Here is a 27793-nt window from a genome sequence, read left to right as displayed (position 1 = left end):
TTTGGGCCCTTGTAATACCTTCAGCAAGCACATGTACAGGCTGAACTTGCACAGATTGCATTTGTACAGATTGACCCAAGCAATTAACAATTCCTTATGGCAATTCTTTACCACCTTTGCTTAGATTCTGTTGCTACTGGCAGACACCAGAGCTGATTTCCCTCTGTATTAAGGCCATGTCTAAATTAAAGTTCTCATTGCTCTGAGATGGTAAATTGCAATTTTTAGGTGTTATTTCAGTTTATCAGAATTTTTCTTGTTGCCTAATTCCCAGCTTCCCAAAACCATGGCTCTAGAAAGTAGCTCAGTGTTAGAAAACTGGGAAGATTATATCTTTATTTGTCTCAGAGCTTGGTGTTTTAAAACAAAATATTAGATAAAGACTATTTCTATCACTTACGCAATTTCTAAAGTCTGTATGAGAAACTACAGGAGAGGGTCCAGTTCATATAATCCTCTTTAAGATAGAAAATAAGACAAGTCCTTATCACATATTTTACATAGAAGATCACTACATACTGTGACTCATTCAAGGCTTGGTAGCGAGGCTGCAATGTTGAGATCAAAGTAGTGTTCAAAAACATTATCTTTTCCTTTTAAGAAGAATCTGTAGATTATGCAGCGTTTGCTGGGTACGCATAAACAACCAGCTTCATGAAACCTAATCATTTAGTAGTCTTGAGACAATGCTACATTCTTATAAAGCTTGTCTGTGACAACTTGTTATTATAGCAGAAAGCTAAACTAACACGTCCTTAGGCCTCATCACTGAGGTCTATTCTCAGTTTAAGATCACATTCTGCCTTACATAAAGAGAAAAAAAAAAGGTGCTGTAAATCCAAGAGACAAAAACATACCCCAGACTAAGGAGAGAATATTCTTGGACTTATGCATGTCTACAACACATCCCAGTACGGGGATCCGTAGGTCTATTAACATGATCCAGAAGGCAAAGAGGCCAAACACTTTGCATCTCAGTTGTTTCGGCGCAAGAGAGGCGTGCAAAGCTTCTAGGACTAGAACTGTCCCTGGGGTTTGCAGTCACACTTGTTTCCCCAGCGCCAGAAATGTGCGGAGCAGAGCTGGCCTGGCACTGCTGACAGCTGTGAGAAGTTCGAGGGAATAAGCAGCCATAGCCAGAACCACGCACGAAGCACATTTTTGCAAGATCTTAAGACTTTATTCACTCTGGACCAAGCCAGGGATTTCAGTGCCTAACTCCCATCTATTTGGTCAGGAAGCAGGCATCTGATTTCCTCTGTGGGCATGGCCTCTTCTCCAGGATGGTTAATATAGGATTTAATAACATTATCAACTTCACACCTCTGTTAATGCTCAAGCGCAACTATATACATTCTATTTTTCTGCTATGTCCTTTTTTCTTTTTTATAAGCAATTAAAAAGGAGTAAGATTGTCATACCATTAGTTTCCAGGATTGCTTTCACAGCATGAATATATAACTATATACGGAATCAAGCAGCACACTGAACTCCTTTCCTCACTCAGAGGTCCCGAAGACGGAGCAAGCAGAGGAATAAAAAGCCAAAGCCCATCTCATTTTTCCACCGAGGCAGCGCTCGGTGCTGCGTGAGCACTTCCCGCATTGCACAACGGTGGCTCCGGCTCGAACGCAGCTGGAACAAGCAGGCAGACTGTGGCACGAGCAAGCCTCGTTGCCCTGAAACATTGCCTTAAAAAGTCATATTTGCGTTCAAGCGCCTGTAAGGGCTGTGAAGCCGCCAGCCAGGAAGCAGATAACACCTGCCAGTCGAATTCAAACCACCTGCAGGGACGGGGTGGGAGGGAAGCCTCTGCACACCCAGCCCCAGCCCCAGCTGCCCCCCGGCACCCACACTGACCCCGACTCTCCTCCCACATCAGGAGACCCATTGGTACCCAGCAAGGGAGGTTCCAAACCGTAGGCTCTCGGATGGGAAAAGAAGAAGTGGTAGAAGGTTTTTAATCTGCAGCATAGTCTTTTCCTCAATACATAATGTTGCGAAATCCAGTTTCATGCTTTTGCAATTAGTAACCCACATGCAGTGCTTGTTCCTAAAATTACATCGGAAAGACTTCAGGACACGATGCATAAACATGCATGTTAGAACACAGAGGCTGTTCCCAAAAAGGTAACAAAAAAAATCTATTTTTTCTCAAATCCAGAAACTTCGACATCACATGTATGCATAAGAGATTAAGCCAAATGCCAAAAGTAACAGTTTCAATTGGATTTCATTACTCTGTGATGAGGTTGTCCTCTGTTATTTTTGGTATAGCTCTTAATGAACTGAGCAACCATGCCAGTCCAATAAGCATTTGCTTTAAAGTCTTTCTTTAATTTAGAAAAAATAGTTTTAAAAAAATCACAATTCATTCTGAAGAAGGAGTGACATAAAAGACTCGGTTACAGAGCAGAACTTTCCTTTTGTGTTCACATTTGTGTGGATAAGAGGGTTATGTTGGTGACCTCCCTAACATTTCCTTTTTTTCCTTTTCTTTTTTTCCTCTGGATTTCCGCGAAGCATGAACTGTTCTTTTAATGGTCTGGAACTAGAAGTTTCAGGGGGTGGAGGTGAAGAAAATGGGAGAGAGGAAAAATAATTTCACACTTAATACCTGATAGGGTGGGTCATTTTTGCAGAATGGAATATGATTTTTTTTTTAATTTCTTCACTGAGTAAAATACATTTGTCCCATGTTCCTTACACCTCATTCAGACATGAATGTCTCCTTTCTTCACGTATGCTGGAGAAAGATGTCTTCACTTTGGAAAAGACTAAGTTAGACAAATAAGAAGGAGATTCTCCGAGCATTAAATTGCTTAACAAAAATGGCATATTTCATAACAGAAATGAAAAATCAGAAAGACCTCACCATGTCTCTGGATGAATTCTTTGTCTAAATGAGTGCCACATGTCAGGGCTTCTCATGGAGAAATGGGAATTTTTCTCTCCAAATCTCACATATGGTACACAGCCTAAATCAGATGGAGATAAAAATGCAACCAAACTATGCATGGTTTCATTATGTGGGCTCTTAGGATATTAATGCTGCCTGTTTATCAGAAAAAAACAATTTTTTAAAAAATGCAGAAAATACTCCATTTACAGCAACTAGGCCCACTCTTTGCTTTCCCAGTGAGATTATTAGTGGTGAGGAAGAATGTAATCTCATTAAAGCGTGATTTAATTTCTACTTCAGATGCTTTTCCACATGCTGCAAGTGATAGGCATCGTGAGACTTGAAAATCCATAAAGAGTTTGTTTGCAATACCTCAGAAAACTTGTCATTCTCAAGGTCATGGAAGACCTTTTGATGTGTCAATGCAATGATGCTCCTCTGCAGCTGGAGGCCTTGGATGCAGGGCCTAAAGTGCAAAAGACAGCAAGATTAGGTCCCAAGACTCCCTCTTTACTTCCTTAAACGGCTTCTTCAGAGTCCTGAAAGTTCTTGGTGGGACTAAATCCCTTGTTTAAAAACACAAAAAAGTTAGTAAAGGGGAAAAGTTTTCTTTTTTTTTAACCCGTGTTTGAGAAGCAAGACTATGTGACTGAGAGTATATTACCTTAAAATCCTCACAAATAATGACGTTAACATATATCTTTCCAAAATAAAATTCATTCTGATATTCCTTCAGAGCTAACCATACAAAAAAACCCCCATGATTACATCTTGTTTAATAAATTACTTTTTCTACTTAGCCTCCCTTTCAGTCTTCCAGGAATAGCCTGGCGTATGCTCAGGTGTCTGTTATAAATGGAGATTAATAAAGCTTATGTTTTAAAGGAGTTTAATAAAGTCCAGAACAAATTAAACCAGAAGTAGCACAACAAAAAGCCTATTAATATTGCTACACCAGGGACCTCTTAAAGGCACATAGCTTTGGTGTATTCCAAGTTTCATCTCACACAGTACCTTGAACAGGATGTGGGTTGAGAAGGTTTCACAATGCGTCTGGTTCTCAGTAAATCAGTCGTTAACTTTTGGGTTAGTTTTCACTGAAATTGTCAAATGATCATTATTCCCAATTTGATTTCTAGAGCGTTTTATTCCCCTATTAGGTGTGTATTTCAGGGCACACAATGACACACACTGGGTTTTGTTTGATCTACCTCTACAGAGTCAGTTAGTAAGTTTAATTATTCTAATAATAACCCTCAGAGTTAGGAAATATTTCTGCCCCAGTGCAGTACTTATACCCTCTTGGACCACCCAAAATAATTCCTTTTACCATGAAAATGTAATATTACTTTCAAGTTAGTCATTTGTTACTTTGGGAGTCAAAGAATAGAGTACGATGTAGAATACATCCCTGGGATGAGAAAAAGGAGAAGAGAAGGAATAATTCAGCCATGTTCATTTTAATTATCTATTAATATTTAGGGCACTTCACTGAATTTGAGATGAATAACAATTACATGAATCAAAATGCTGAGCTAGTTAGCTGCTTAGTTTGCATTTTCAAAAAGCTGAATATATTTATTAAAATTTAATTAAAGTTCAAAACAACAAAAGATAGAAAATAACTTTTGAATATGAGTACTCATTCACAAATAGGAACAATCATGTAAAGGAAGCAAAGGCAAATATGTCCATATCATATAGTTAATTTACTAACTCGGCAAAAAAGTATCCCATGCATAACCAGGGCAGCGTTAAGTAAACTGGCTATTTACAGTTAGCTATCTGGGGCTAAATCCACAAACGGGTGTAGGTATGGCAACTCTTCCTTTTGCCATAGCTAACTTTTGGAGCCAGCGTTAAATCCACCACATGGACAAGTCTGGGTTAGCTGCCTTACATCCCATCCCCCCCCATGAGCAGGAAAATGAGCAGCACGGAGCAAGGCTCACAGGGCAGCAGCAGGGACACCCATGAAGACAACATAGGTTAAGGAAGGACGGAGCACGTCTGCTGTCCTGCCTCTCTCCTCAACCTAAAAGCACTGAATTAGGCACCTGTGGGAAACTGGTCTTCGATTTCTTGCACCAGGCACCCACGGTTTCTGCCTGTGTGTGCACAACAGGCTTCTGGTTTCTCTTGAACCACAGATGGAAGAAGCATCAACACAGCCCATCTTATATACAAGAACCCAGGCGGCAAGCCCTCTTCCTGGGTGATAAGATACATCCTAACTTGGAGCCTGATGTTCTTCACACTTCTTAAAGCTGAGACACTGGACAGTCCAGCGTAGAAAAATACGCAAGGGCTGGTGAGGCAGAAAAAGCAAGACAATGCATTACTTGTGACTTAACAGCGAGGGCAGCCTTGCTGGGAGAGGAACAACATGGATGATGGCCAGACAAGTTTATGTAACACATTCTTTTCTATTAGGTTCACGCACACAGAACAATACATACCTACCTTTTATTGACCTTCACGTCTCTCCTTGGAGACCCTTCTCAACTCTCCATTCATTCTCCATGAATTCCAGGGAGTTTTCCATCCTCTGATATCTCATGCTTTTGGTAACCTTCCCTCAGCCTCTGTGGAGTTATCTCCCTCTCTCTCTCATCATTGTTGCTGTTTGAATGAGACAGACAAGTCACTCACTCCAGGTTGTCCCCCTCTTTGTTCCTCTCACAAGGCCTCCTTGCCTGAAGTGGAGCATCCAGCTCAGTCACTCCCAGCCCAGCTCTCTGCACAACACTGTAGCATGCAACTACGGACCAACTGTGATCTACCACAAAGCACATAGTGTATATTGAATTCCTTTACTGCTAGGGTCAAACTCTTATCCAAATACCACATTCAGCAAGAACACTATTCCTGGAAATCATTCTTCACGTGAAACTAAAGACCCTGTTCTGCCATGCTTTCTTCTTTCAACAAAGAAAATTATAGCATGATAGGAAATAGGTTGGAAGAGATGTCAAAAGATTATTTGAAGAGATATCAAAAAATCCCAAAACTTTTCTACTCGACACAAGCTGGAATCAATTTCATCTGAGCTAATCCTGATTGATAGGATGTATGCGCAACCTATTCTTAAACATCTCCAGTACAGCAATTCTGCAGACTTCCTCAATATTATATTTAAGACCTCAGTTATCTTTACAACCGGGAAGCTATTCTGAATGTATTACTTAAATCACTCTGGAGTACAGTTTATTCTTTTCCCCTTCTAGATACCTTTTATGTATTTAAATACTGTTATTGTGTCTCTCGGTATGATTTTCCAGATAAACAAACTCAGTTTTTCTAGTCTTTCCCATATCTCAGATTCCCTAGCCTAGTCTGGATCCTTCTCAACTGTTTTATGTCTTTCTTGGCATGCAGTACCCAAAATGGTCACAACTCTCCAGCTGAGGCCTTGAGAGAGGAAAGATGGAGTGGAACAATTATTTCAAATAGGCCCACCAAAACAAATTTGACTCATTTCACAGTGAAGTGTGGGTCTTGGTGAGTGAGGCTGGCACAATCACAGTAAGATTTTCAAATGTTCTTTCTTAGTATTTTCTTAACTCCTGTTTTTTTACAACAATGGTAGAATTTTTGGTGCTCTTTGAAAATCAGAGCCTTCAAATGCATGTTAGCAGCCTTATGTAGAATCACATTGTCATTTGCAACGAATATCCCTGAGTAAGGGATAGCCAAAGGCTGATGTCAGCTCTTACATCTAATACTACTAATCATTGAATGCGCTCCTATAATTTTTATTTGGAGGATGAATTTCCATCTTGATCCTGCAAAAGACTGTATATACCACCTAAGCCATATTTATGCATAGTATTAAGGGGGGCCCTCTGCAATTGGGTTAGTTTCTGCTATGTAGAAAACCAGATGACTTTATAAGGTGGAAGGGAAGACAGAAGAAATTTGGGGGTTCCTAGAAGCTATAAAAGATCTTTACTTTGAATATCATTTTAGCCAAAGATAGCTCTCATAGGAAAAAAACGTCCTCTCTTTGTCTAACACTTTCCAAAATGGAATAAAACCTTTAAATGCGCTAAAAGTTTTTATACCATGGTATTCTACAAGGTTTTAAATTATAGGTTCCTGATTCTTCCATCACTAAACAGTAGCCAAATATAATAATGTAGGGAATATAATGCCAGTTTAGCAGGTTTGGAAATAATGTTGTTGTGTTTCTTAATACAGAGCACTTTCACATGCTCCCTTCTGTGTGACTTTCAAGAATGGTGATGTGGCAATGTATAGTTGGCAAGGTACACTCCATGACAACGGTTAATTAGTAAATAAATGATCCCAGGCCCATTTCCACTGAGTTCCAGTTGTAATAGCACAGTATGCAGGTTTAAGCTCCAAGCTGACTAATTCTAACAGTTATAAATGAAATGTTGCTTTGCTTTGATATATCCTTTAATTTCTTCCCTTGACAAGCAACAGATCCAGGATCCAGATATAGTTCTGCTCTGCAGCGCAGCGACTCTAAACTGTAGCAACAGGTAGTGAAACTTGTTGAGATGGTAAAACAATTTATATGTTTACAAATTATTTTAGAGAACAAACCGAAGCTGTTTATTCACAGAAGACCTACATAAGGAGGCAGGACTGTACCCCTGCCCCAACCTGTATTAAACCTACACAGAGAAGACTGCTGCGCATCCTGATCCTGACATCAAGCACAGGAAAAGAGGCTATAGGAGCTCACACAGGGATTCACCACATCATGCGGCCATTTCTAGCAGGAATTTATGCTTTCCTCTTTGACTTTGCCCTAAGGCAGAGTAGGAGCACTCACATGGCAAGTTACAAATGGGAGACAATTCAAGAAGTTACTGCCTTTCAATAACAGCCAAGAGAGATCCCTTAACACAACAGTATGGGAGGATTCAGCAGGCACAATTCACTGGACACTGGCACGAATTTTGCATGCTTGCAATGATGGTGAATGCATGCTGTCACCTCACCGAGCAGGCATAACCTCAGGAAGAAAGGCTCACCTGGCAGTCTGGGATCAGAAGTCTCCGTCGGACTCCCTGTTCTACTAAAAGTCCTCTGCACGGCCTGGGCAAGCCATCAACATTCACCTCGCCCAGCAGGACCTGTTTGTCCCTCTCTCTCCATCTCCCTCCATTCTCTATGGGGGCACTACCTTTGGTACCGTGCTGATACAAGACTATCTCGGGTACAATGCTGACACAAGCCTTCTATTTTAATAACTTGAACAGCAAAATCCCCTGCCATTTATAAAATAAGGAAGTAGCTAGTGGCCTTTTTTGAATTGCTAAGCACACTATCTAGGTCAATTGAGCTTCATCACAGATTCTAGGTCAAGATTTTCACATACTGAGGGAATTCATATGTCTCTTTCCTGTCTTGTTTCTCTGGTCTCTAATAAGGCAGAAATTTATGCTTCAGCCTTAGGATACTTCTGTTCAAGTCAACAGCAAGGTACAAATGCCTTAAAAAGCAGACTTGATTAATTCGTGCGTTCATCAAACCACTTGTTTGGTCAGATCCATATGCTGAACATTGCTACCACCTTCTAAATAACAGAACTTAATAACAAGGAGACCAAATTTTCTGCTGCTGTACATCAGCAAAACATCCAGGAACTCAGTGAAGATTCACACCCACTGTGAATCTGATTCAAAACACAGCATTTTCTACATGTACACGTCTGGAGGTTGGCTGAAGAATAAGATCCCCTACATTCATACACAGAATTTCTATTGATGCCAGTAGGAAGGCCCAGGATAGTATAAATATTTTACACACATGCTGGTATATCCTGTGTTTGTAGAAGAAAATGTTTATTTAATTTAAAGCAAATGCATGTAGTGGGTCACATCCTCAACCTGACTACACTGGTTTCCCTGCCAGAACCAGGTCATCTTCTGATGCTGAAAGACTGCACAACTTTTTGGATGCTGAAAACCACAGAGAAGCGTAAGGATATTTTAAGATTCATAATATATAAAAATATTTTTACCTTTTATATATTCTGTAGCAATGATTGCCATGGACTATTAGAAAGGATAAAAGGAAGACAACTGCATAGACACTTCCACAGTTTGCTTAACATGGAATAGAAACTCATGATCATATAGTCACATTCCTATGCTTCTCTGAAAATGATATTTTTAGGACAAGAGAGAAATGTAAATATTCAATAGATGTTTTCCATAAAAGAAGATGTATGTATAGTAAAACTTGTTGTCAGAAAGTCACTTAGATAATCTTCTGACTCTCAGCAGCTATTACTCTTCTGAAAAGTGTGAAAAATCCACCTATTGCTATGTTTTCTGCTATTCATTGCTGTTGAACTTTCTAATAACATATACAGTGACAGTATGTTTCCCATCGTTGTGGTAAGGTCAGCTGAGTAAATGTAAGTGTAAGTGCTTTTTTTTTAAAGTATATTTTGTCATTTTTAAGTTGCAATTTCATTGAAAAGGTTTGTTTCCTAAGCCACAGTTTGCAAAAAAAACTTAAAAAAGAAAGTCTTAGCCAAACTTCTCTGCATTTCGTTGTACCAAAAATCACACCAACTGCTTCACAAGATCTGTTTTATATCTCTAATGACCAAAATTTCTTTCTCTTGAGTTGATTTCAAATATATAGTGGTACTTTGTTGCAGCCCTGCTTCATCTGTGTGAAAAGCAGGTGCAACCAAATAAAATCTGACTGTCAATAACTATCTCCAGCATAGTTCCAAGCAACGGTTTACATTGGTTTGTACTTTCACCCATTCTTAATCTCCAAGGATAGAAAACATGCAAAGGATGCAATTATACTGTTTTAAGATTAGAAAAGATGTCTTTGAGTCTGATCTCTTCCCTAACCCTGGCCACAAGTTTTTGCAACGTAAAGACAGAATTTTTGACTAGAATATATCTTTAGAAAAATAGTTGCGATCTTAATCATGTCAATCAAGTCAATAGTATACTGATAGAGAATGCAAAAATATAATTCATCCCTAATACCGATACCCACAGTTAAAACACAGGCCTTATTTCTACTTGATATGTGTTTGACTTTAACTTCAAGCTGTTGGATATTGCTATACCTTTCTCCACAAGACTGAAGAGTCCACTGTTGACGATTCCCATTGCTTATGTAGATATTTCAGAGTATCATCGAGTGACCCTCTAACCTTTGTTTTGGAAATAAATTAATCCTCCTACACCTTTGTTATAAAACTGCTTCTGTAATGTTGTTTTCATCTGAAACTGTCCAGTTTATCTTCAGCCTTCTTGAGTTGTGGATACTAGAACCAGACACAGTATTGCTGTAGCGGTGCTCCTCCACCAAACACAGACGTAATGCAACCTCTCAGTTCCAGTCATATACCACCATTCACATACTTTGTTTTGTCTCTTGTAGCCAAACATTAAAATGAGAACCCATGGCCACAGAAAACTTCTTTTCTTTCTTCCTGAGACAGACCACTCAGCCTCAGTGCCTTTCTGCAAGAGTGATGTATGTTTCTTGATATATAACCTTAAATACAGTTGCACTAAAAAAATATGACCTATCTTTATAACTCATCATTCCCATCTTTTTTGTCACCAACAGTTATTATTAGCACCAAATTCATAGGGCTCTTTGCAAACCATTGATGAAATTGTTAATGTTAATAAACTTCCATGGGAACATTGTCACACAGTGATGATTTCCCATCTCAATTTGTATCGGAGCCCTATGACTTAATGAAGTCTTCATCTATTTCACATATGACACAGTAGTTTTGAATCAGTCTATCTTATTAATAATCACTATACCATGTGATCCCATGTCAAACGGCTTACACAAGTCCAGCTATATTCCATTAACATTTAGTCATTCCACTAACCTTTATTCAGAGCCAAAGAAAGAAAGTTATAGACAGACTGAATTACATTTACTAGCAAGAAATAGTTTCACAAAGACCCATAGGCTGACATATACTTTCCATCCCAGGTAACCCTTAACCTGCCATGCTGGAGTCCAAGTCCAAGTTTCAGGTCAACTTTTGGACTTAGACTCTGGCTGTCAGGCTGGAGTCACTTGCTTTGATCAAGGAAGGGACACCTCTACCATTCAATGTCCATCCTACTATTTCTTTAATTTTCAACCATATTATCAAATGTTTTCATATTAACCTATTTTTCAAACTTCCAGTGGGTGGTTGGTATGGCTGAAGAAGCCTAATGTAATTTTATACAAATGGAATAACAAACAGGTAAAATAATTGTACCAAATCTAATTTTTTTTAATAATATTGCTGGCAATGGTGACTTATTTGTAAACGAGAGAAAAGACAGAGAAGGCTCAAAATTGAGATTGTCACCATGGGTTGGATTTATAGCCAGACTCTATTGACAGTGTTCACACTATATTTTGTCTCACTCTGCGCTGAGTTTTGCCAAATTTATCGATGTAGTGCCATAGTCATTTACTCTTCAGACAGTGCCACTTTATGGAATAATACTTGGGTAGTAGAACAATTGGGTCCAGTGAGCCGTGTAAGGAGAGGAACTTGGACAAATGTAGTTTACCTACTTCTCATTTGGACAAAAGCGAATAATACAATCCAGCCTGGAAAACCCTACCAGTAAACTTACCCACTTTTCTATGTATCACAATATCATCGATCCAAACTGTGTAAGGAGTTCTACTGAAATCAGGGAGGAAACTCATTCACTGGCATCTTCTGCATTGCGCCTTTGCAGCATGGCTGTTTTCCCAGCAGATGTTGCACTGTGTGAGGAAGATTTGGTCAGCAGTGCCATAGTAGTGTAGGGCCAAACTGTTAGGAGGTGTGACATTGCATTCCTGAGCATCACAGCAGGAGATAACATTTGTGCAAGGAATCGGGGAGTAGCAGTGTGTCCTACAGAGCTGGCCACCATCCTTGCTACCTGAGAATACTGGTAACCAGCCCAGGTTCAGCAGCTGTACTCTAAGGGACCAGCCCAGCACAAAGTAGTCTTAGGCCTGGAAGAGTTCAGAGGTGATTTTTCCCTCTCCCCTTCAAACTGCATGATGAGCAGATCAGCCAAACCCTGGGAGCTATTGCGTGCACATTTATTCAGTCTCCTCTGTATCTCTTACTTCCTAAGTCCCTCCACCCTACCCCTGAGATATGTCTTTGTTAACAGGATTTATTAAGAGATTCAGGTGCCAAAGCCACTCAGCGATTCGGTCATCTTGCTGATGCACTCAAGCTCTCAACACCACTAAAAGAAATACACAAAAAAGTATGATTTCAAAATCTGCACCCTTAGTCTCTGAAATAAATAAAACACAGTACAGAAAGTCTAGTAGAAACGAAAAAAGAAAAAGCAAGATGAGGAACAGACTAAGTAATGGAGCACTGAACTCCTTTCAGATGAATTACAGACCTTTGGAAAAGGGGAGAGAGATGTAGTCATACAGACATCCCAGAAAAATCAACCTCCACACCCAGGACTGGAAGTGTCTGTCACCTACAGATCATGCATGAGTGCAGACATCAGTAGAGATTAGTAAGCATTAAGGAGAAAGAGAATTTTGTGTTATTTTTAAAGTTAAAAAAGCATACAGCATTCATGACCAGATTAATGTTTTACGGGGAGAGATCTAGTTTATCAGCCTAGTATATTATGGTTCACCCCTAATTTCTCTGCCACAATGCTGCGTTAAAAATCATGTGCTATGCATACAGTAGGATTATAATTTGCAATGCTCAATTTCACCCTTCATACATAAATGCACGTGTTGTCTTGTGGAGAATATTCTGAATTCAGGACAGCGCTAGTTAAAGTATATAGGGTGCCCAGGTAAATGCTCAGGGCAGTGGAGTTCAAAAAGTTGCAAGAATTTACTCTGCCAGGTCTCGCAAAGAGGCTAATGGTGCTACCAACTTCAGCTGCCTCCACCGTCCCTCTGATCACAGTACTCCTGCAGAGCAGAGCTGCCAGCGGGGAACATGTGCCTGAGCTTTAGCTTCCCCAATTTACGCATCTGCAATAACGGCATACTTGTGCAACCACAATTAACATCCACATGGGTTTACTGAGATGGTATTTGAACATGGAAGAGAGCAGCTTGTGGGAAGGAGGTCCAGAATTGATCCTGCCGCGACCTAATTCTGAAATCACCCCAAGCAGAATAACAGTCTGACATCTGAGGTCCTGATGTAATGGCTAAATTATGGTTAAAACACCAAACTCCTCCTCTGCTGGTACAAACGATTGGCCTCACACCATACTTCTAACAGTTTAGCATCCACGAATTTCACACACACAGTTAAGAGCGCTGAAACATGCTGGCCTCTCTCCACCCCTTGAAAAATGGTTACTGAGCACCTGAACCTTACTTAGAGTATTCAGGCATGAAGGAAGAAAGAGAAACATGGATAAAACTAGACAAGGCTTTAGTTTCGCAGTCGGAAACTAATTCTCTTTTTCAGTGCTCAGGGAGCCTTGAGAGCGCCCTGTGAGCAGACACCTATTTAAGAGAAAGACACCCTTCAGAACAGAAAAATAGATGCATGAACAAGTCTTCGTCACATCTGTCTGTGAGACCTGCCCAGCATCTCTGAAAATTGCCTGTGTCCAGTGACCATCTCCCCGTGGCTGATCTTAGCAGGGGCTGGTAAGGAGGGAGGAGAAGGGAAGAGCCATTACTCCCAGCTTTGCACACAGCCGCAGCCCCAGCACGCTGTGACTGCAGAGACAGGGCTGCTCCAGGGACCCTGGAGACGTGGCTGGCACCAGCTAGCCAAGGCCAGCAGATGCACCCGCTGCAGGCAACCCAGAAAGTCCCTGTGGGACGGTGGCTCCACAGCTAACAAAATAGCCACCCTCTTGTCGCCATCAACGCCTTCCTTCGCTGTCCCTTCCTCGCTCTCGTCAGTCATGGTGAAACCCCCCTTCAAGCTGTGACAGCTGCAAAGAGTCAGGGAGAGCTGAAAGGGATGGGGCAAAGTTTCCCTGGGCAGCACAGAGTGTGCTGGCACCGAGCAGGAGGCTGCCAGGGCAAAAAAAACCAGGTTTAGGCTCCTTTTATCGCCAGACCCATGGGAACTGCCCTGAGCTCCTGCCTCCTTCCTCCCCCATCATCTTGGCAGCCCCCTCTGTGCTGTCAGGGACAAGCAAACCCTCCATTAGTCAGAGGAAAAACATTCAGAAGTACTTGCTATGGATTTATTCGGTATAGCTTGCAAACATATTTTGAAATGAGAGATCAATGGTACTGTATATATACCATTATTTTTTAAACAGAACAGATTCATTTTCACACTTGGCATGCAATTAAACACCAGACTCATGGAGAAGCACAATTTCTGAAGGCCAGCACATTTCACGCTGGAAGAGCGCTGTACAGCTACCCCCTAATTACATGCAATACAGACCACAGCAAGGCACATACAGCGTGTGATAGTTTGATTAAAGTGAACACCGTGGCCAATAAACCAAATGCCTAAAACTGTAAATATTACCTAAGCTAAACATACGAAAAAAGAAATGCAGAAAACAGATCTGACAAGTCCTTGAACAATGTTTCAGCTTCTCATGGCTTGAAATCATTTTCTCATGTTGGGACTGTTATTTGCTCTAAAGTGATTCTTATGTGAGGGCAAATTCACTGTAACCTTTCCCACACGCCTGCTCTGCAGCATGTACGTGGCTTAAAGAGAAACTTCCATGCTCTGGAAAGCTCACCAGTGCACCAGCATTAACTGCAAATTTCCTGCACCTTCCTCACGCTTCTCTTCATTAGTCTCCTCAGAGGTGCTAATTACCCACACTAGCTGTGTCCAAAAACAAGCCGCTCATTTTTCTCTCCTCAGCTGAGTTTTCACAGACAACTGCAGGAACAGGGGCTGCATTTCACCCATGCGGTACATTTACGTAGTGAGACAGACAGACTCTCGCTTCTCTGTCCTTCCTCCACCAAGCTAGGCAGGAGCCAGCTGCATCCCAAAAGTCATACGGCTCTGTAAGCCCAGGATTGTGCCGGAACGAGTCTGCCACGTGGCCACTGCCGTACCTGACCAGCCTGGGGTACGGCAAAGCAAACGCACATCTCTTGTGCCTAACATATGGCCTGAGCAGAAGCAGAAGGGATTTCTCAAGGTTCCTACCTACAAGGGGCATTTGAGCTGCGTGCTCCGTTGGCGTGTTGACGTCCTTTCCCCCGGGAGTGCTCAGCCTGCCCCCTGCACTGGAGCCCATGAGGGATCGGTTGTGCCATATTCATTCACCCATTCCTACACGCTCTGGGACAGTGTCCCACGGCGGGGGTACACAGAAGATATCTTACCTCTGCAACCCACAAGGCTGTTTTCTTTCGCTTTTGCATGACGCGTGCAAGGTGATGGGGAAATGCTCTGTTCACTCTCACGCTAGGGACCCACACTTCAGGCTGAGACAATCTGGCAGTGTGGCCTGGATGCTCCAGGGCTTATGGAAATCTTCTGAAATCTCTTTCTTCTATTCTGAATTTATTCTTCCCAATGTAATCAGAGCCTTTCTATCCCCTCTTCATCCCCCACCCCTGCACCTAAAGCAGCTCCTTCCCTCTGGCTTCCAAGAGCTCCCCTCTCCACGCTATATTTTATCAGGGGAGTCTCAGTTTTGGCACATTTTCTTCTGGGCTCAGCTGGCTGACGTCTTCCCATCTCATGCATTCCTCAGGTCAAAGGTATACCCCAAAATGTACTCACTCCCTCTAACCCAAGGGAAGCATTGGAAATTGTCAGATTTGAGGACAGCAGCTGGATCAGCAAAGACAGCCAAGACTGTAGAGTCCACATGATTAATTTCAGGGAGGTACTCATTGAAATCATGTTAGCTTAAAGAAAAAAAAGAGGCAGGGGGAGAGAGTTCAAAATTTGGGCTGAGGTTCATGGCAGTTGCTATTTTTATTGAAGTAGTTTGCCCATCCCTGGTGGATTTGTGCTATCACTATCATTTCTATGCTGGCAACAGCCTGCAATGTCAGAAGCACAGAAGTATGATTTCACTGCAGCACTAAGCCAGGGGAGAATCTGGACTGCGAAGGAGCAAGCTCTGACCGGAACACAAACAGTTTAAGAGCTCACAAACACGGTTTTGGTAAAGTAATTTCTTTTTCCTGAAATGCTCCTTCTCCCCACTTCCAGCCCACTTCCAGTATTACAGCCCCGGGGCCACCTCTTTTGTGCCTTTAGGCTCCAGCATGGGGAAGAGGGGGCTGAGGGTGAATCACCCTGGGGACAGCAAAACAGGTAGCAGAAAGGGAATAGCTTGTACTCTCAGTCTTCACACAACTGCACTGTAATCTTTTCATTTTAATGAGTGAAAGAATGGCATAAAATACAACCCTCTCTATATCTGAGATTCCTGCTGCAGAACCTCACCTATGGTAAAGGGGGCCTGAGAAATAAATAATAAACCATCTATAAATTAATGTATGTTTAAGGAGCATGGGTGAAAGCAGTACAAGGCAGCAGAAAACTTGTGGAAAATGTGTGTCTCCTGCAATCAGTTTTCCATGAAGGAGGATCTCCTGAGGCAGCACATGCAAAATGGAAAGACCTGGGTATTGCTGGAAATAGGGATTTTATTTTGGCATTCAAGAAATTGGTTTGCGCTAAAAGAAACAAAACTCCTATGTAACCTGATGATGATGATGCATAAATTATCTGTGCCCTACAGACCATTTAAAAAACAAAACCTGACTTCTTTTGGTTGATTTCACTTTTTCTGGTGAAAAACTGCTGCAAACACAAGTGTCAACTTACATGAAGCGGAAAAGGTGTTTAGTGGTCAGGAAACATGTTCTTTCTAGTGCACAGGGAATGCAACTCTCAGGCAGAAATAGCCCACCAAAAAAAAAAAAAGCTTCATGATTTATTATTCTGATTTACAAGGATGACAACTGTTACCTTTTGTAAAAAACATCACTTTTACATCATTGCAGAAACCTATAAACACCAAAGAACAAAAAGAAAAGTTTTGCTATCTTACAACAGCAAAGTAAATTAAAGAGTGGGTTGGAAAAAAAAAAAGCCCTGTGTACCCATTTCTGTTTCTGAAGAGCTGTAGGAAGGTGCTGCGCTCACATTATGTCCGAGTGAACTTCTTACCACGGCCAACCTCAGCTCCCTTCCTTTAGAACTGACACTGTTGTGTGTCTTGACAAAAACTAACAGGTCCTGCCACCAAAACACGGAGCGCCTCAAAGAAGTTTTAATCAACATGGGGCTTAAAAGAGCAATGGCAGACAGCAGCTTGCTGCAGCTGCGGCATAGCTGAGCCGCAGCTCACAACAGTGAGAAATCTTGAGAACAAGCCTTTGCACCAGGGCCTTCACAAGCAGGGCACAGCTTAATCAAAAAGGTAGCAGGGATGTCTCTCTAAACCAATGCAAACTGCAAAACTCGGGAAGTCCTACTGTGAGGAACCAAACAGCTCAAGGACTTCCACAGGCATCTGTCGGAAATACTCAAGTTAAGAAGCCTTGGGTCAGAGGGCTGAAGCAGATGAATTCCCTCCTAGTTCTATTTTTCTACCATTTTTCTTCACTAGGATACAGGGAAATTCTTTACCACCACTAAATGCAGTCATGTACGTACTGCAGAGTGGCTATTTTTTTAATAAATATTCCAAGAAACCTTGTGTTAACATCTTTAGGATTATGAAATAGTAATCTAAAAGACAAATGTATACTTTAAAAGTTATATATGCTGTCAGTACCTTGGGGTACTGAAGGATTTTATCATGAAATAATGAAAACTGAACATATATGACGATAAAAAAAACAGCTTTGATTTCTTGACAGTTGCCATCCACCGTCTAAAGGTACGTAACACAATCATGAACAAAGCAGTAAAACAGATATCATGCGCCACAAGTCTTCTCTTCATTGTTTTTCACAAAGCTCACAGTTTTCTTCTAAACTAACAGCAAATGTAACTTGACAGAGCCATATGTCTCCAACATTCTGCAAAAAGCAAAGCACTTTCATAGATGAAGTAGAAATAGGTCTCCTGGCAAAAATTTGGGGGACATAATGTGAAACTTCAGGCCCAGTTCAAGAAGACCAGAATGGACAGTCACTTCACTTTATCTTGATATATCTCAATTTCCATTTCATGGCTTAGTGTAAATGCTATTAAAGCAGCTGCTGAGTACAAAAGTAAGCTGATGTACCAGACAAGCCTTAGTGTCAGAGGGGCTGGAAGAAACGCTTTTTTAATATAGGTCACAGTTGCATTACATCAACAGTAGTCACTCATCAAATCCCAGCTAATATTATTTGGGAACATGTCAGAGCTACCATAATAATACAAACATTTAGGCTGCATTGGGAATACACTAAATACACAATAAACTACTCCAGTACAAAAACAACGTGGGCAGTTTTCTGGCTGAATCAAAACTAACAAGAAAATAAGGAGTTGAAAAAAAAAATCAGCAACAAATCTGGTTTAACAGCTGCACAGCAAATATGTTAATAATGTAAAATCATTGAGTACATCAACCCATGCACTCCTCTCTTAATGGTTTCCTGTCACATAATGGTTAATTCTCACAAAACTACAGGAGCCATCTACAAAACTCTGTTACAAAGGCATTCATGCTGAAGTGCACAAATACAGCCTGACTTGCAAACAGTAAGGGAAGCTAATAATAGGGTAATAGAGAAGGTGCAAAAAGCTCTGATCTCTTATGAGCTGCTGAGTCTTTTTATTTAAATTATATTTCATATATATGTGGCAGGAAGAACGTAGGTGGTTCCTTTGACCCTGGCTGATCCGAGGACCCAGGTGTTTCTGATAACAGCAGAATCCTTTTGTCCTCATAACATTTCATGTCTCTTGCTTCAATATCTGGTTTCTCGCTAAGCATTTGCCTTGAAATCTGTCCCAAGGGTGCAGAGCAGTATGATCCCCCACAACAGCCGCTGTAAGGTAGCGTGCAGAGCGTTAGCTCTATTACTGCAGGGTACAACTTTCCCCAAATCTGCTATCCGCCGTCCTCTTAAATGAAAATCAAAGCCTACCAGTTTCTTGAGAGGCTCTCCATTAGCCTTCCTTGCTGCATTAGGCCATGGGGAGGTAAAAACCAGTTTCTCACTGCAGTGACAACAGGAATCAGAACAGCAGTGCTCTCTTTGAGGAGACAGCTTGTTTTTAACACAAAATTATCTCAAAGACTTTTGAAAGGTGACGAGAGAGAACAGAGGAAGATTGGACTGCGTTACTACACTGGCTCTCAAGATGAAGCTACTAATAGTTGTACTACTAGAATAGAAAGGAGAGAAGAAAGAGGCTGGTTCTATTTTAAAAAATGGAAATGGGATAGGAGACACGCCCACACAAGGCTGAAAACCAAAAAGCCTGCAAATCCTCATTTCTTTCAGTGAGCAAACACTTAGCCAAAGATAATCAGGGTCCTTTGAGTGACTCTTCCCTGTACGCTGCCTTTGTTATCTCCTCCTGCTCTTGCAAAGGTTTTTCTCTTCCCTTTCTCAGCAGCTGTTGCTACAGGCAAAATCAGCGTCTTTTCACCATTTGCAGGAAATTACGGCGCTAGACATCACTCCATTCACAAATCGTGGCTCCACAATGACTACAATGATGTGAAGCTTGAGTAGCCCAACTGGTTTTAATTTACATCAGGTAACTGGATTTGCACTTGTGCCAATGGGAACAGTACCTGGCCCAGAGAGCCAAGCCATAAACAGGTGGGAAGAAGTTTGGAGAGAGTTCATCACCAGGGATATGAGAAATGTGCGCGTGAAAACAGTTTAGTCAGCAATCAGTCACCTCTAATTTTATTTTTTTTTAACCACAACGGGTTTATCCAAGAGCCCTGTAGACTTTAATCTGGGTACATTACGCAACCCTGTCTACTACAGCATTAAAAGGCAGGTGTATTCAGAGACATGCACGCAGAGATCATTCGCAATCTCTGAATCACAGCGATGTTTCTGCTGGCTCTTTGCTCTGCCACCTGTACACTCATCGTTAAGTCAGAGAACAGACCGGCCGGCCAATCGTACAAGTTCAGAAAATCAAAGCCAGGCAGACGATGGCGTGGGAGGCTGAGTATGAATTGTTGCAGGGCTCTGACTAACGCTGCGGCAGGGAAGCTCTCAGGAAGCTGTGCAGAGCCAGGAAGGACACTGCCCCGGTGCTTCCTTTCTGCCACTTCAAAAATATCGACTAACAGACCTCTTTAAAAAAAAAAAGTGCTTTGGACAGATCCTGACGTTAGCTCTTGGCCTTTGCCTCATATTATCTTACCGAAAAATAGAAGGAAAGCACTGCAAGTAGTTAATAGCTTCTCTTAAACAGGATGCTGAGGATAGTGATTACAAGGCACTCTGTAGAAAAGACTTTGAAACATGCAAGCTGTGTATTCACAGTCTGGGCATGAATGCAGTTTGTACAAGTCCTCGTTACTGTTTTGTGAACACAGAACACAGTGTTTTCTTTTACTTACTCCCTTCCTAGTCCCTCTTCATGTACTCTCTCTCCACATACTGTTTTAAAAGAGAACATCAAACAACAAAAAAAAGTCTTTGTATGGGTTATACCATGGGCAGTCATTCGTATTGCCTTTCGTTTCGGAGTTCACAGAGGCTGCGTTATCGGAAAGTTGGAGCCATGCTGAAGTCTAGGTTTGAGATAGAGCCACCGAATCTATCTGCGACCTTGAGCAAGGCACTAGATCTCTCGGTGCTTCGATCAGGCATGTCATAAACTGGGGAAAAAGCAGCACCCCGATGAAATACAGATGCTTTATCAGAGATGAAGCCATCTTCCTCAAATAACACACATAGAGGCATACACCCAAAAGGGTCTCATACTATCGTGCCTCGTTTTGGTAGCTGCTTTGCTAAACTTCTGCACAGCTTCACATCCGTCCTACTGGTATCAGAATATTGAATTTATCCACAAAGGCATATCTGATTCACAGCTGAAAACTAGCCCTGATAAAATTCAGCTTTATGCAAAGTGAGCCTTACCGAGCACTCAGCGTAAGCCATTGCAAGCAGGACTTAAAGTAGCAGGAAGCTTGAACTTAAGAAATGGCAGCTCTGTTATTGCTCCTTGTTTTAAAATTGATAGGTTTGACCTTTTACATTTATCTTCTGTGGTCATTAATCAGTTCTGAGGTGAAAGCTGAAGTTACAACATGCTATGTCCTTTCACTATTCATTTTTAGTTAAAATTCTAATCTTGCACTTTGTTTAATATTCCACACTGAGAGTGGGGTGAAATGGTCCCCAGGAGCTTGACAATGCATGCATAGCAAACCGAGTGCCAGGCACTCATTGTTAAATTAATTAACAAAAGTGCACACCGAATTATACCATCTTTTAAGGCTGTAAAGGGATTTCAGTCCTACCTACCAGCTACTTCCAGAAAAAGCTTTAGGATTTATAAACACTATTCCAGCCACTGTATACTCTACAAAATTTCAGACAGAAAATCTCAAAATCCTTCTTCATAAATTCTTGAATCTCGGACTCTTTGATCAACATCAACTGTACCATTCACGGATTTTTGTAAATCCTGAGTGCCTTGGGAAATGCAATGTACATGTAGCAAAAAGGCTACCTAATGGCCATATGGAATGTAGTTTATTCTTGCCCACTTGCAAGTAACATAGAAATGCCTGTATGAAATGTCTCCGGGGGCCTGGCGCGAGACAGATGAAAATTCAGGAAATGGGTAGAGAGGGGAACAGAAGAGCAGCTTTGAATGTTGAACTGCCATTCACATCAGCAGGACTTTGAGTCAAAAATGAGGACAGAAATGGATTATCACCTTTTATAAAGAGCAAAGTCTCTGACATGATTTAAAGCTTGCATCATAGGTACAATCAGACCTCAGTCAATGCATGCTGCACACACAAAAAATCTAAGCAGACTTTAGGAACCTTAATAATATACAAAGATTCAGTGCATGACCTTCATATTTATTTTTCAACCAAAAGCCATCTAAAAGAATGAGCATTAAAAAAGTTTGATGTTGATTAACCAGGTCTGACTATAATTAAGTTTATGAATAGAGAGAAAAATGCAAAATTTTATTAACTGTGGAAGGAATGTTAGGTCCTTAACTGCCCAGCAAGTTTGTGAAGACAAAGGAGATCAGTTTACAAGGGTTAAGTAAACATAATATTTTATATTACAGTTCAAATGAATCCAATTTCAACAAGACTGTGTAAGAGTCTAAAAATTGGTTTACCAGATTGAACATTTTTATGAACATTAAAACCCATTACATTGCTCTGAAGTACAGCTACCGAACAGCCAGAGCCACATAAAGAAACTATTTGTTTCTTAGCCCTATGGCTGAATTGCTTCTAGCCTCCTTGCTATTCATGTCTGGTGGGTTGCCTGTATTTATTTTTACACGCCTACATGTTGTGCATTTTGTATTCCTTTAAGTTTCCAAGGTCATGTCAAAACAAAATGCATTCCTGAGTGGGTCAGCATAGGAATAGCCACACCAGACATTAACGTAATAACTCGATGCTTACTGCAAATCTGAGAAAAGTAACCAGCTGTTGTGAAACACAAATTTCTGGTAAGGGAAGGAGGCAGTACATGAACACAGTGCTCTGAAAAGTGCTGGTTTAGCAGTAATTGACCTTAAGGTCCTTTATTTATCTATAGAATAGACATGCATTTATAGCCTCCTCATTCTGTTTAGCTAATCACTGGCTCTGATGAGGCTGCAAACAAAGCTGCCAATTAGCACTAATTATGATAGCAATATTTCATTCAGATTAATGAGTCTGAACCACTGAACTCCCTTGGAGAGGAAAAGCCCTTTTAAGCACTTTTCAGAAGATTTCCAGCACCCCAAAGAAGACCACAGATACTATAAGCGTGTATCCAATGGTGATAGCTCACCATTTGAGCGAAAATAAGCATTAGATAATGGAGATACTGTTATACAGCATGACACAGAGTGGATCCTGTGTGCCTCCTGTAGCATGCAGAACGGTTCCCCCATCAAACCACAACTACCTCTGCATAACACCCCACTCGTTAGGAGCTGTACAATTCAAACAGCCCTCAATCTGGCACCTGCTCATTCCTTTTCTGCACACCTGCTGGTGTTACAAGCATTATCAGTTGTCTTGGTCTTACTTCGGCCATGCCTGTCTCATGGCCAGCACAAAATAGCTGAGGCAAGCCACTCACCCTGGTGAGAGCTGATGGGCCAAAGGCTGCCCTGACGTACGCACCAGAGGCAAGTCCGTTGAAGCCTATGTCAAGGAAAAAAATTGACCTTGGGCATTTTGAGCCATAGTTTTCTATAGCCGAATTACAGGGCAGATGATAAACTTTTAATGTACCTCATGAGCAAGGCACACTAGTCCAGGCCTAAGGCTGGTGGATGAAGAAAATCAAGGAAACGAAAAGGTGTGGGTTATACCGCATGCTCAGCCATGCCGGCTCAGGTCCTGTTGCCCCAGCAGCAGCTCTGAACGTGGCTGTCCAGGGCCATACCTGGTCCAGTACAGGGATCTGTTTGGATGTACTCTGAGAGAAAATCAATGTCACCACCAGCAGCTCCACACACCAGAAAGGAGCCGTGTTTTATTGCACCTGAAACACAACGCTTGGCTTCTCAGAATGTGTAAGCAACAGATTTGTCAGGTGAGCCAAAAGGGATCCTCCCCTCAGGCAGGCCAGCAGAAATGAATGTCAGGCTTGTCTCGTCCGGGACTCACTCTTGCAGCTCTTACACTGAAAGGACACATTGTGAAAAGTGAATTAACACACTGGCATCTGTATTAGCTACGTTAAAATCACCCAGAGCATGGACAGGATTGCCCATACCACATATCCAGAAAGAGAAATGCATGGTTTTGTTTCATGACGAGCTGTGGCTCTTCCTTGCTCTCCTCAAGGCTCCACTGGAGCAGGTTGGTGATGGGCAGGCTGCCTACCTGCACGGCAAGAGCAGCGCTGGGAAAGGGTCCAAAATCCCAAGAGGAGCTAGGGAGTAACCCGGTGACTGAAGGTCTGGTTTGACCAGGAAAAGCGCAGCCTTCCCAGTAAAGATGATGAGGAGTTGCAATAAGAGTGGGTGGGTAGGGTGGGGCGAGAGAAGGCTTGAGAGAATTGAGCCCAAATGACTCCCACACTCGGGAGAGCTGGAGACTGGGAGCCGTCCTTTCTGGAAAGCAGCGCGCCCGGGTGTACGAGTAGCCGAGAAAGGCATTACTGCTAGTAGAGATGGGCAGGAGCTGCAATATTTGGACTCCAGTTTTCAGTATCACCAAGTACGGAACATGTATGGGTCTGAGCGTGTGGACCTAACAGACCCATCTTAATTTCCTAAGAGTCGCGAAGGCAAACTTTTAGCAGCGTAAAACATAAAATATAATTTGGAAAACCTGTGTTGCTGGGGGAGGCAAAGAGGCATGCCTTAGCCTTCATGGAAAAAAAAGCTGTTTTGGCAAGGCCAATAATTAATGAGCCAGCGGTCATTTAAGGTGGGCATAAATATTTGCATCTCAGAAACATTTGCCACCTTCTCCACGCTCCCCTTCCCTCTGTCTGTTTTTTCCCTTCTCTGCAGCCTCCTCTCTCACGCGTTCTTTTTCTCTCCCCTCCTCTCCCTGCCTGCCTGCCTATCATCTTGCTCTAATTGTTTCCAGATTTGTGTGGGAGGTCAGGGCCCAGGAGTGCTGCTTCATGCCAAGTTTATAAACAGAGCAGTGTTTCCAGATGGCCACTGGCTCCAGCCTGGCTAGCAGGTTGATTGGGACCAGAATAACAACAGGTGGAGAACAGACAATGAATTCCTTGACACTTATTTTACTCCCTCTGCTTTTTCCCCCATTCCCTCCTCCCTGCAGCCACCACGGCTACCACCAGCAGACCTTCAAGCCCTTGAATCAGGGCAGGGAGCTGGAACACAGGGGAGGGAGAGAGGAGGAGGAGGAGGAATGATGAAAGAAAGTGCAAGTGACTTCCTTGACCGAAGAAATGGCGGGGCAGGAAAGGAGACACATGCTGCTACCTCCCTGCCACCCGTTACTGCTGCTGTTAATTAAGGTGTCCTTCAAGCCCTCATGGAAGAGACCCTCGGAGATGAAATAACGGCGAATAAACAAGATACCTTGGACAAACAGAGAAAATTGTAAGATTGAGTTAACAATGCTCCTTAGGCAACTGCTTGTTCTCAGTTTTTGGCAAGGCAGCCTGGGCCACCAAGCCCACTGGCAGCAACGACACATCTTCAGCCACAGGGAGCTTCATACTCTATTTTTCCAGACAGAGCTAGTCTCCCCCAGGCTCCAGTTTGCTACCCCCCCTCCCAGGCTCCTGCTCTTCCCAGTTTCCTTTGCCTCCTCCGAGCTGATGTTTTCTTCCCACTCTCCATACCAAATTCCCACATTCCTCATCGAAAGTTGTTTATAGAAATGACGGGGGCAGGGAAAAGAGGTTCTGCAAGGCAGTAGCAGAGGTGATTTTATTTCCTTGCTCTTCCCAGTGCATTTGGGGGAGTTGTTTGGCACAACTGCATTGCTCCGAATGACTGGGTTTAGAGCAGATCAAAAGGTGGTCACAGATGACACGAAACTGCAGTAGGTTCGACTCAGGAGAAGCCTCACTCCAGCTGAAGGAGAAAGAGGCATAAATTAAAGCAGACAACAATCCTGATTTCTGGCCCGCGGTAACATGAAGGGACGTTTTATGTGCATACACAGAGTATAGGCAACCCCTACTATCATATTCCTCCTGGAAATTCCCAAAGGGAAGGCAGATCCTGGGAGCAGATGGGAGAGAAAGAGACAGGGTCAGAGGAGTAAAGCTAAACTTTATATGCCCAGGCTCATTCAAGCTGTGGTAAAACTTTTAGGAAGGCATGAACAATAACCCATCAGGAGACATTTGCAAGAGTGCGTTTTGGTTCTGGTGGCTGTGACTGTCACCTCCTCTGTCCCCAAAGAGAGCACCGGGATGCAGGAACTGGATCCCGTTCCAGCTGTATGCAGGGGTGCCGGGGCTGCTCCTCTTCCTCACTGAATCTCCCAGGTATCCATATGGCTGGGAGCTCAACTTCACAAGGAGGGAATGGGGAAAAGGAGTGAAAGGGGTACTAATGAGGGGAAATAAGGAGAAACAGTCAGTCTTCCAGATGAATTCATTTTATATTACCGAACTGCAAACTTTCCTATTTCCCTGCCTGGCCCAGTTCTGTGCTCCTTAGGGTAAGAAGGCAGAACCGTTAAGAAGCAAAAGTGTAAATGATCAAAAAACATTATAATCTCAAGTGAATTAATGAATAATGAGACTAAATTATTGAAACTGCTGGACATGACTCGCCAGAATAGGCTCGACAAACTTGCTATACACAAGAGAAAGAAAAAAGGGTAAAATTTTCTCTCCATTTCCCGCTTGTGCTTACACGCTCCAGATGGCTAAATTTAAACTAGGATGAATACCCTAGAAATAAACCCATAGAGCAGTATTGGGACTGCAAAATTAAAAGCTGCTTTCTTAAAAAAATTATTCCTGAAAAATTCAATAGCTGCATTAAACAGAATGTTATCCAAAGTTGATAATTAACCCAAGACTCCAAAGTGAATTGTTTATTTTCTTTTTTATTTGCTGCACTCCTCACACGTACATAGAGAAATTCAAAAGGCTGTGAAATGGCATACGCAGTCTCCTCTGTTCAAATGAAGTTATTAGTAAACTGACCGAATTGTTCACATGGGTAAAGCAGACAGAATTTGCCACGTTCATTATTAATAGCATATTTTCTTATTTGTATATTCAGGTCCTTAATGGTTGACATGTACTCTTGGATTGTCTATAAAATACCCCCAAAAACCATTTTGGCACAAGTGCCAGCGTGAAGGTGAACTGAAATTTAATAGGACTACAATTTGCTGCTACTCCGAAAGCTCTTATATAAACGGTGTGTGAAAAGCGAGCATAATTTAAAAAGCATTTGCTAATATTTGCAATGCAAAAGACTGCAAATTCTTGCATATGAATACCTGGAAGCAGATTTGGAAGCATTTAGGGGTTTTCATGAATGTCAGCAAATTGTTAACAGGTTTTTATTTTCCTGGAGAAATTTCATGACTAGTCTTAGCTGTCAAATTTTATATTGCATTAGTTCTATATCTACAAATAAACACAAAAACATATTAAGCTAGTTAAAAAATCTTTGCACTTCCAAAGCTTCTTATATCTCAGGATCTCAAAATACTTTAAACAAACATTGTGCCTAATCCTAAGGATTGGTTTAAATGAGGTCACTCAGCACCTCTTAAGTAGATGCTTAAGATATTTTGCCACAGTGGACTTTTAAGATAGATCATTTTATGGCAATAGGGTAAGCTCCAACAGTTTGGAGATTCTCCCAATTTCAGACTGTAAATTCTCTGGGGCAGAGAATGGCTTTGACCATATGCTTAGGCAGTAGAGTCTTGATTTTACTGGGAATTCTGGACATAACTGAGATGCAAGTAGAATAACAAAGGAAGAGAACAGGAAGTGCCGAAGACAAGATGCTCACCAAGGCAGGATTTGGGTCTGATCAAATATGGTAATTCTTATGTGCATATGACTTCCAAAATTCTACTCATGCACAAAGTTTCCAATTATTTGTGGAGCATTATTGGGACTGTAGACTGATCATTTTTCATGTGCCACTAATACTACTGCTTTGGCACGGCACTATGTTTTGTATAACTCAGAAACACTAGGCCATGCCTTTCCTGTCGCTGCTCCTGTGTTCTACAGAAATCTGTGTACCAGGTTTTTCAAAAAGGAATTCAGTTCATTGCTTGGTTCATAGATGTTTTGCAATACCTGTGTTTCTCCTGAACGGAATTATCCAACTCTGATGTATCAAATCCAGGATAAGTAAGCTCG

General features: G+C 41.9%; 1 long non-coding RNA gene across 1 annotated transcript; it reads left to right on the top strand.

Moving 5' to 3' along the window:
* The first annotated feature begins 1806 nt into the window (after positions 1-1806).
* Positions 1807-26007, top strand: LOC142406128 (uncharacterized). Its single transcript, XR_012774451.1, has 3 exons — positions 1807-2130; positions 7466-8857; positions 24757-26007. It is a non-coding gene; the product is annotated as an uncharacterized LOC142406128 (long non-coding RNA).
* Positions 26008-27793: the final 1786 nt, after the last annotated feature.

The sequence above is a fragment of the Mycteria americana genome, chromosome 2 (genome assembly GCF_035582795.1).
Source record: "Mycteria americana isolate JAX WOST 10 ecotype Jacksonville Zoo and Gardens chromosome 2, USCA_MyAme_1.0, whole genome shotgun sequence".
Classification (NCBI taxonomy): domain Eukaryota; kingdom Metazoa; phylum Chordata; class Aves; order Ciconiiformes; family Ciconiidae; genus Mycteria; species Mycteria americana.
The sequence above is the reverse complement of the archived record's forward strand: the minus strand, read 5'-3'. Positions and strand labels throughout refer to the sequence as shown.